An 11,494-nucleotide genomic window follows, 5' to 3' on the forward strand; every position below is an offset into this window, starting at 1 on the left:
GAGATTCCACCTCACACCAGTCAGAATGGCTAGGATAAAAAACTCAGGTGACAGCAGATTCTGGAGAGATTGTGGAGAAAGAGGAACACTCCTTCATTGCTGGTGGAATTGCAACCTGGTACAACCACTCTGGAAATCAGTTTGCCAGTTCCTCTGGAAATTGGACATAGTTCTACTGGAGGACCCAGCTATACTACTCCTGGGCATATACCCAGAAGATGCTCCAACATGTAATAAGGGCACATGTTCCACCATGTTTATAGCAGCCTTATTTATAATAGCCAGAAACTGGAAACAACCCAGATGCCCCTCAACAGAGGAATGGATACAGAAATCGTGGTACATCTAAACAATAGAGTACAACTCCTGAGAGGCTCTGACAGTACCCAACTAATACAGAAGTAGAGGCTCACAGCCATCCATTGGACTGAGTACATGGTCCCCAATGAAGGAGCTAGAGAAAAAACTGAAGGTGCTGAAGGGTTTGCAGTCCCTTACAATGAACAACAATATGAACTAACTAGTACTCTCAGAGCTCCCAGGGACTAAACCACCAACCAAGGAGTACATATGGTGGGACTGATTGCTCTGGCAGCATGTGTATAGTAGAGGATAGTCAAGTTGGTCATCAACGGGAAGAGGGCCCTTGGCCCTGTGAAGGTTCCCAGTGTAGGGGAATACCAGGGCCAGTAAGCGGGAGAAGGTGGGGTGGCGAGCAGGAGGAGTGGGGAGGGAACAGGGGTTTGTTCTTGTTGTTGTTTTTGGGTTTTTTCTTTGGAGGGGAAACTGGGAAAAGAGAAATCATATCACATGTAAATAAAGAAAATATCTAATAAAACAAAAACAAAACAAAACAAAAAAGAATCCTAGGCACTTCTTCCGAAGTAATATGGAAAAATCACATGGAATACTGAGAATGATGAGCAACAGAAACATGTTAGGAAATTTCAGTATCTTAGATCATTGGCAAATGTATGGAGCAAATGCCATAGAGCCTTCACGATACTCCCTTGTTTTCTGTCAGCCATGACTAAGGGGCAGATTCCCCTGTTGGCTAGAAAGAAGTAAGCTACCATTCTGATGTCAAATGGCAAAGATGCATGAGTGGCCTCTATGTGCAGTTAGATGCTCCCAGAGGACAAAAATCCCCTAAAAATAACATAAACATCACAGAGGTGATGATGCTCTGTTGTAAGCATCTCATTCTGACCCAGTACGTCTCTTTTACCAGCTTGCTAGAAGTATCTCAACAGTAATTCACAGCTCTTGGAACAATTCCATATGCTGAAGATAGTAGTAGTAAGAAAAGCTGCAGCCTAAAGGAGTATCTAATCTAAAGTTTATATTGCTAATTATGAAAAATATATCCTTGTCTCCTTCCAATTCAGAATTGGCCACAGTGTTCATATGAACTAGACCGAGCATCTTCAGCCATGGTGAACGTCAAGGTCACACCTCAAGGTCAGCATCTCCTACTGATCCAGACCTGTGCTGGGAGGATCCAGGAGTAGACTTGACAAGCAGCTGAACCTGTTTTTTTGTTTTTGTTTTGATTTTTTGTTTGTGTTGTTGTTGTTGTTGTTGTTGTCATTTCCTGGAAGAAAGAGCTAAATGTTCACAGGGCCAAAATCATGACACCTCTTTTGGCTCAGATCTCTGGGTATCCACATGGATGATGACCAGAAATTTTGTCTACAAGCTGGCCACATATGGGAATTATGAGTCAACTTCACAGTGGTCTTTCCTGATATTTAATCATCCTAAAATAAAATTAGTTCCCACAGTCAGAAAGGGGGTTTCAGGCACAACAGGTGCCTCCTGCCATAGCTCTCCTGTGCCTAAACCATTATTCCTAGGCTTTAGCATTACCAACAAATGATATCCCTTTTCTCTATGAGTACTGGAGAGCCAAAGGAGTCGGACGCTAAAATCCAAAATACCACTGTTAGTATCCCTAAAGGCAGAACTGGAAGGTATAGCTTAGTAAGGGACCGGCAGATGCCTGCAAATGAGGTGCTGACTTGAGAAGATTTCACATTCCTCCTGAGAGAACATAAGGGTGGGATAACAACACCCTTATGAAGGCTAGGGAATTACTATTCTCTGCATATGGTTTTCCAGAGTTAGGAAGAAAAACAGAACAAGCTAGTTCCTAACCCGTGTACTCCTCTCCACATAGCTAGTTAGGCCACCCAGTCCCCACCCCACAACTATGAGTGAAGGGGTCCATGGTAGGTGGGAGGAATTAGAGTACTTGATGTCCCTCAACTTGAAGAAAACATCACATATAAATAATCGCAGACAACAACGCCATATAAGGTATGAGCATTAGTCAGGATTTTCAAAACATAACATGAAAACTAAAAGTCAGGCTACCTCAGGTCAGTGGGACTGTACATTTGCTTAGAACCAAAGGGAAAGGAAGTCAGAAAGTCAGCTTAGGAGATGGAGGGACACCTCGGGCAGACTGAAGGGGATGGCAATGATTTCAATAGCAGAGAGAGAGAGAGAGAGAGAGAGAGAGAGAGAGAGAGAGAGAGAGAGAGAGAGAGAGAGAGAGAGAGAGAAGAGAGAGAGAGAGAGAGAGGCTGAAATCTTGAACAGAGAAGTACAAACTATAGGAGAGTGGGGGATGAGCCCTTGGATAAGCAGAAGGACCTGTGTGGCCTCTACCAGAGAAAGCTGGGGACTTCACTAATTGGACCACCTAGGGCTCCTGCTTACCACTGCAGCTAAGACTTTAATCTGGAAGACACGGAAAGCCTTAGAGACTCCAAGAATACGGTAGTATGAAGAGTTGTAAGTGCATCAGAAACCAAAATACAACTGCTTAGAACATTTGCTTAAATACACAATCATGATTTTAAGTCATGAATAAAGTTTCATATCTATATAACTCAAAATTATGAGTGTGAGTGTGTGTGTGTGTATGTCTCTGTGTGTATGTGTGTGTGTGCATGTGTGCACATATTCTAGCTTCAAAACCTCACTTCTCATTCTGTCTATCTTAATTCCAGTGAAATTTAAATTTTTGCCAGGGCAAAGCTTTCAGACTTGCTTTGGTCATGGTTCCAAGCCATGATTGACACTTAGTTGGTGCTCGGTGCTGCTGAGGGATGTCCTGGATGAGCTCTCTGGCCCAGCTTTCACAGAGGGAGGACCAGAGAGGATGATGGCAGAGATGATAGAAGGTGTTGGCTGAGTATCAGGCTCTCAGGAACCCCTGAAGAGAGTTTAGCCAGAATCTCCAAGTCTTCTAAGCCAGAAATTCAGAGAAATTTCTGAGACAGGAAACATTCCTTAAATTCTACCTTCTGTATCAGGGAAGGGGGCATTTTGTGGGGAGAGGGGAACCTGATCTGGTACTGGGTGAAGGAAAAGGACTGAAGCCCTGAGGGCCAGCAGTAAGAATAGAAACAGGCAACCTCAGGAAATTGGAAATTGGTGGGACCTTCCAGAATGCACCAGAGACCTGGGAGGTGACAGACTCTCAGGAATCAAAGGGAGGGATCATAGATGAAATGCCAACATTAGGGAGAGGGAACTTATAGAGCCCACCTCCAGCAGAAAGACAGAGCATCAAGTAAGGGTGGGGTTGCCAACCCATAGCCACATCTCTGACCCATAATGGGTTCCTGTCTGAAAGAATTACAGGGATGGAAATGGAGAGGATCCTGAGGAAAAGAAGGTCCAGCAACAGGCCAAAAGTGGGATCCAGATCAAGGGGAGGTCCCAAGATCTGACACTATTACTGAGGCTATGTAGCACTCACAAAAAGGGACCTATCATGACTGCCCTCTGAAAGATCCAACAAGCAGCTGAAAGAGTCAGATGCAGATTTTGCACCCAACCAATGGACAGAAACAACTGACCCCTGTTGTTGAATTAGGGAAGGCTGAAAGAAGCTGAGGAGAGAGGTGATCCTGAAGGAGAACTAGTAGTCTCAATTAATCTGAACCCCAGAGATCTCTCAAACATTGAACCACCAAACAGACAGCATACACCAGCTGATATGAGGCTCTCAACACATACAATAGAGGACTGCTGGGTCTGTGTTCATTCAGAGATGAATGACCCTCAAGAGACTGGAGGCCCCAACCCTCTCTTCTGTCCAGAGAGTTTAGAGGTCAGGTGGGGTGGTGGGTGGGGGCATCTACGTGGAGACGGGGGGGGGGAGTGTAGGGGGGAGGAGGCGTGGGATGTGAAGTATTCAGAGGGTGGATGGGGGGCAGGGAATGGAATATGGAGTGTAAAAAATAAATTAATTTAATAAAAAAGGGTTATTACCGCAGCTCACAGATGAGAAAAACTGAGAAAGAAAACTTAGTCCCCAGAGGTCTGGACAGCTCCTGTTCTCCTGCAGCTCTTGCCCTGCCTCTGCCAGCCTCTTCCAGAGTCTTCCCTTACCCCATTTTTCCTTATAACCACCTCAGCTCAGCTTGTCTAGCTTAGAGGAAGGTCAAGTGCCATCTGTCTTTGACACTCTGAGCTCTCACTAGATAGTGAAAGGCTTTGGACTCTCTGGGAAGCTAGAAAGAGGAATATTTTTGTAATGGGCTTTCCAGAACTACACACATTAGGACACTAAGTTCCTACACACATGCACATCTCTAGACTTTCCTTCTTCATACTCCTGGCTTTGTCTACACCTGTTCTTTCTGGTCCCTAATCTGGCAATGTTACCCCAGGCTGTGCTCTTTCTTCTGTCCCAGAAAAAACACCTATCTCCTACATGGAAACCATATCCACCCTAGGCTGCAAGATTTTCCTGGTCCTTTGCGTTCATCTTCTTCCATGGGAATGCCAACAGCTGCCTCTGGTCTGAAGATCAGCATGACTGTGCAGAGCAATAACACATCAGCCTTGCCTGTTAGAAGCCAGAGCACCGAGCATGAGGGGAAAGGAGGAGAAAGTGGTCTAAACCCACATACCTGGTCACCGCAGAAGACTCGAGAGGGAGAAGCCAGCAAAGTACTTAACTAGATAAAGCATAAAATATAAATCCACCACTAAGAGCTTTAGATACTAAAATTTTAATATTAGAAGGGACTTTAATTTTAATGCCCATCTGCATAAATTCTCACAACAGGAGTGAAGGTTGCTACGTGCAAGGCAGCCACTGGGATAGAGGTGGGCATTTCCTCTTTGGACAATTGCAGTTCTTAGAAATCATTTTGCAATAGGGAAGTGGTATGCCCGTCTGTCAGTCTACACCTATTGTCTGCAAAGGAACTTCTGTTCTCCACAAAATTTTATTCCTTAAATATTCGCATGGCTCCCTCGTGTCTCTTCTCAAAGGCAGCATCTATAGGAGTGAGCTAAGAATAAAAACTAAGAAAGAGAGAAGAGAGGATAAAGAGAAGAGAGGAAGCAACAGGATTGGGGAAAATGGGGGGAGGAAGAAGAGAAGAGGAGAAAGAGAGGGGGAGGGAAAGAGAGAGATTGATTTTCTTTAAAAGAGGCGTTTCCATTTCTCAAATGTTTTCTGCATTCAAAGCCACTATAGATCACCGATGATCCTAAAGAGGCCCTGGCTCACATGATGTTAGATAAGGAGAGAAAATCCATAGGTTCTTTCCCAGACTTCTCTGGCCACTGTATTACTGCACCACAAGACAGGAATACTTGTCTACCATTTCCAACTGCATGTTCCCCTCAATTCACACCATCAGCATCTCAGCTCTGATGCTCACAGCTGTGGCCCTCACTCTTTAGCCTCTCACCTTCCTGCTTGCCCCTTGACTCCTCTTCCATCCCTTCTCCTTCTAGGTCATTCTCCTGCTACCTGAGCCTCTATTTTCCTTTATTTATAATAATACAGATCACTGCCATCTATCCAAAACCCTGGCCAGATTTTATCTCATGGCATCAAACCTCTGCTGTCATATTCCTAAGTCATATTTTTAATCAAGAGACCCAACTAGGGATGCCAGTCCCTGCCAGTGACTGTCAGGTTGGCATCAAAACCTGGCCTGAGATGGGCAGTCCTAAGCCAGGAAGTGGAACTGGCTCATCCGAGACCTAGCCTGTGTCTACAAAACAAGAGAGAAAAGCTTGTTTGTGTTTCAGTTTTGGTTTTTTGTCTCCCTTGGTCCCACCAGATAGGCCTTGTGGTCTTATGCACAAAAGAACAAAGAAGGAAAAAAAAAGAGATGAGAACAGGCGAAGAGAGGCGTTCTTTTCAAAAGTGAAGCTGTTAAGCTAAAGGATCTCTAGTTTCTCCTCTTAGCTGTTCTCTTGATGAGCACCGAGAAGCCTGTGCAAGCCAGGAACCCACCTAGCTAAAAGAATTCCCATTTGTATTAAACACAGTATGGAGGTGGACACCTTCAACACAGGGACCCTGGGGACCCTGGAGATTCACCACCAAGATGTCAGACCCAGGGCTCCCTGTGGGTTCAATGTCAGCTTCTTCAAGTTCATTGTGTGCCCTGGGGAAATGCAACGGAGCCAAGGCTGGGCCTTTTGACTTTGTAATAATGAGATAGCCAATCTGTCCCTGCCTGTCTGGAGGTGACCTGGGTTAATTTCTCCCATGAGACAGTTTCTTTCACCTCCTCTCCTGCTTATGTCTGCTTCTGGTAGCACTTCCTGCCTTGTCTCTCCTGAATAGATCTCTTAAGCCTTGTCCTCTGGGTCCTGAGCTGGTGCATTCTGTTAGCTCAGAGAAATATTATCTGGCCACAGCCTTCTACATAGAGTGAAAACTAGAACTGGCAAAGTTACTAGAAGAATTCCTGCATATTTCAAACCAGGGACATTTGCAGATTCAGTGCATTCTGAGGTCATTCAAGGACAAATATTCCAATTCAATCCATGACACTACTCTGAGATAAAACTGACACCTAGAAGATCTATTAAGCACGATTGGCATCTCCAAGGACAACAGTAACTTTTCCTGTTGACCTAGATAGACTTATTATTGTTCTGATGGAAATAATTAAGCACAAATATTTCCTTAACTTCCTTAAAAGATTTTTTTTTAATGTCTGTGTTTCCTCCAGTAACTCAACCTCTTTCAAAAGAGCAAAGAACTACTGAACTCAGAAAACAAAACCTCATTTATGTGGGCTTGATTTAGGAACACAAATCACTAAAAGCTTTTATTCACATCTCCAATCACCACAGCCTCTTCAGTGTTACCCCTAAATTTCTCTGCTTGCTTAGGTATTATATCAAACAACACTGCAAAAATAGAAGAGACAGGCTGGGCACATGCCTTTACTCCCAGCACTTGTGAGGCAGAGGCAGGCAGCTCTCCGAGTTGGAGGCCAGCCTGATTGAGTTCCTGTACAGCCAGGGCTATACAGAGATACCCTGTCTCAAGAATCCAAAAGAAAAGGTAAAAGAGAAAACTGTCTACATTCCCCCACTGCAAAGCTTCTTAATTCACTTTTTAAATCTTGCTTGTGAGTGCAGCTTTAATTCCTTATTTGTGAATTTCTTTCATTTTATGTTACAAATACTTTATTATATAATATATACTACTTTACATATGCTTAATTTACCACTACTAGTATAAAGTTTCCAGTTATCACTCAGGATGGCTACTGAGCAGTCTGTTGATTAGATGAGCTTAACTTCGCTCACGCTTTCCTGATAGGGAACTTTCAGGCACTTTTCAGGTCATCTCTACAATGAGCAACAAACACCACGGCACATAAAGCTTCGTCACTGTGTCCCATCATTTCCTTAAGAACAGTTCCCAGGAGAGAAATCTTCTACAACTTGGCATGAGTATATTCCTCTCCTTGGTGTGGTTTAGAAAAAGCTTTCCAATTGCCCCCAAGGACTTTATATCAACATCTTCATGTGGAAGCACTTTTTTCTGGCTTCTCTAGTTTCTTCATGACCCAATACCTCTCTGTATGGCCACTATTCCATGGTCCTCCTTCCTAGAAAAAGCTGAGGCTTTCACCAAGGAAATAGAGGAAACCAGAAATTTTCTAAACCTTGAAGCAAGAAAAGTTTAAGGAAGAATTATTAGTTAGGTTAGTTTCCCCACCTCCACCCCCCAAGCCTCAGCCAAGAAGAATGTAAGTATTGTCTCCCTGAAGGAAAAAAATGGTAATTTTAAAACTTAGGCTTCTGTTTAATTAATGTAAGTTCACACACAGCCAGGGCAACTGTCAGCCTCCTACAAAGATAATTCCCATTGACAGCTCTAAGGATGATGAGAAGTCCTTGAAATTCAGCAACCTTCAAGAGCTGGCTAAGAATATCATGGACACCTCGACTGAGATTCTCCACAACATTCCACCATCATAGCCTAACTGATAGACACTTAATGATGGGATGCATTTGCTGATGTAGGTAAGTCTCAGGATGACCAGGCAGGCAGACAATGGTCACGATGATTCTATTTGGAGATGATTCCTTAACATGAACAGCAGCAGTGAACTCTCAAACTTCTAGATGGCTGCCACCAAAGGGTAAGAGACTAGAAGGATAAGCAGGAACATGCATTGTACTGGTTCATTTCCCCTTTATCATACCATTAAATAGAATGTGTTATTTTCTCCAGCAGCAGACAAGAAAACTCAGAGACCATAACAGATAAACACATTAATCTAGAGACACTCAAGAGGAAAGGGGAGAGCCACATTTGAAATTGTGCCATGTGAATTGTGTCACTTAACGAAGATCATATTACAGAGTTTGTAGACTCTGAGATAACTACAGAAGTTTTAGGACATAAATTCTATAGAACATAAACATGATGAGCAGGGTACTTGCTCAGTAAAGACTAACTATCATGATTAACAATATATTCTTTAATAAATGAAATCTTCTCATTAGCTTCATTTTTGTCATAATACCAGCCACCATTCCCTATGTTCTTTTGAATGTCTGTCTCATTCAACTTCCACATTTTTCTGGATAAAATTGGACATTGGTTTTATAAATGAAAAAACTGAGGTTCAGAAAGGTGAAAAACTTATACAAGACTCTCAAAGAATTAATATTATATATTCTTTGAGAATTACATACCATATACCATATAGTATATCACATATCACACATCTCACACACATAATATATAGTATACAGTATATAGTGTATACATAGTTAATATTATATATTCTTTGAGAAATATATATGTATACATTTTTAAACACTAGGAAGCAAAAGGGGAACTTGGGAAAAAGATGATTAACATGAAAGAATAATTCAAATTTGTTTGCTCCCAATGTTCAGGCTCTCAATCCCTTCATTGTTCTGACCCCACCAGTAGAACTTTCTTATACAGTATTGAAGAATATTATATATTTTAAAAGAGGGAAAGTTAGAATAGAATTAACTTTGGTTAAACTGGTTCCACCCCTGAAGCTGCAGCATGAAAGAACTTAGAGATGGGGAGAGACTAAAGGCAGACCTTCAAGGGAAGCAGACCGGCTGTTAGAGCTGAGTGCTTGGGCGTCGTGTGTCAAGTCTGAGCATTTCTAGGCTGCTCTGCTGCACTTCAGTGACAACATGAGCTTGAAAAGTTCTCTATTGAGAGATGGACTCCCTTTTACAAATCCAAAGGCAGAGGGAACAATGATTTAAAATGATGCTCCCACGAGAGTCTTCAGATGCATGTAAAAAGGAGAGCACTTACTTTCAGTGACACACAAGTTGCATAGATGAGGCTGTGTTAGAAGAGATGACATTAAAGGCAAAGAAGATCAAGTTCCCTGCAAGTAAGAAATCAAGGCAGAAGGAGGAGAGGGCTGGAGAAGCGAGCTACACCTCTGTCCCACTGTGCACATTTTGAATGTAAATATCTGTGTCCCCTAGTGAAAGCCTGGACCGAGAATATTTTCCAAAGGACAAGCTATCAATGGCATGCTACGGGATGTGCACTGCAAGCCTTTCTCGAGGCACTGAGGCGCTGAGTAGCGGTCAATCCTCAGACAGGCCCTCTGAGCCCGGGAAACTGGATGAAGAATGTGACAGTAAAGTGTCAAGGACACGGTGTAGGGAAAGCTGTGTCCTTGGGGAAAGAACAACAGACCGGAGTACAAACAAAGGAGAGCATGCTGAGGCTTTATGCTGCCTTCTCCATAGGCCCAAAGCCATGACAGCGAAGCAAAGGAGGAATAAAGCACTGGAGTTTGATATAGTTCTTCCTCAGCTTCGAAAGTGAGTTCAGGCAGTTTGACTAAAATATATAGAGATGCATTCTAAAAGACATAGCCTGTCATGACATTTAAATGTATTAGCCGACAAACATTGTGTTGGACCATCTGCCACCCTGTCCTAAACCTCCTGTAACTAAAGATGCATGAGCCCTAGAGAATAAGCATTAGGTAAAATAGATTCATTTTATATAATTGAACATAATCGTGCATGTAATGTTTTAACGTAATATTACCCAACAGCTGTGCAAATAATAGAAGGGTTACTCACACAGACCATATGCTGACAATGAGATACAGCGGTGGTACTGCTAACCGACCAGCGAACTCATGGAACGTCACTGGGACGATGTGTGGTCTTGCTTTCAAAAGAAGTTCAAGTGGAAAACAGATGCTGGAACGGAACTGCACAGAACTGAGAAGCGAAGGGTAACAGCATCTCAACTCCTGCTATGGCCATGTACCTGCCCATGCCCTGCCCATCCCACCCACAGCGCTTCCCAGAGTCAGTGCAGCTGCACCACCTGTGTCTGTGTCCTTCTCCACAGCTTTCCAGACATGCTTAAGAGTCACCTTGGGGTGTCACGTACTGAGTAACACATGTAGACACACTTTCAACATGTGTCTTAAGCCCGTTTGAAACAGTAAACATGTGAACTCTAGTCTAGAACCAGGATTCTAAATCCATACAAACTTTGATTTGCTTTTTCATTAAACTGTTTCGAATACCTTCAGGTAAACCATGGGGTCACCCCATCCCACGGGTAGGCTTTTTTTAATTCCAACATTGGGGATGTGAAAACCGAAGGTCCGTATTTCAGCCTGTGAGAGACTTATTGAATTTCTGTATGGAACAAGTTCAGACAAGCATCTGTCCACAGGGCTGCAATAATAGCTGCAACACCTAACTCATTCCTTCTCTTAGTTCCTCTAGTGGCTCACAGCTAAATGGCCTTGGACAAGTTGCTTCGTACTTGTTATCAGTCCTGAACAATAAGTATGAAAAGGGAACAAAAACAATTAAACTATATCTATGCATGCTCCTTTGGTCATATATAAATATTCCCTTTTTTACGTCTGAAAAAAGTGGGTCAATAAGTATGCAGCCAATGTATTCTGTTTCAATCCTTGATGCAATTAATTCTATTCCATTTCCCTTTACCACCTCAAATCATTACTTCAAGCCTGCTTATAGTGGCAATTTCAAATCTATGGAATAAGATACGATATGCATTTCCTCAATGTGTTATGCTAAGAAGTGCCTTGCCATGGGCAACCCATGTAAAATCCCTCAACATCCACTATATTATTTTGTTTCACATTGTTCTGCTTCTACTATTAAAGCTTGGTCTCTTTGGGAAATATTAGAAGAG

The sequence above is a fragment of the Mastomys coucha genome, unplaced genomic scaffold (genome assembly GCF_008632895.1).
Source record: "Mastomys coucha isolate ucsf_1 unplaced genomic scaffold, UCSF_Mcou_1 pScaffold14, whole genome shotgun sequence".
Classification (NCBI taxonomy): Eukaryota; Metazoa; Chordata; class Mammalia; order Rodentia; family Muridae; genus Mastomys; species Mastomys coucha.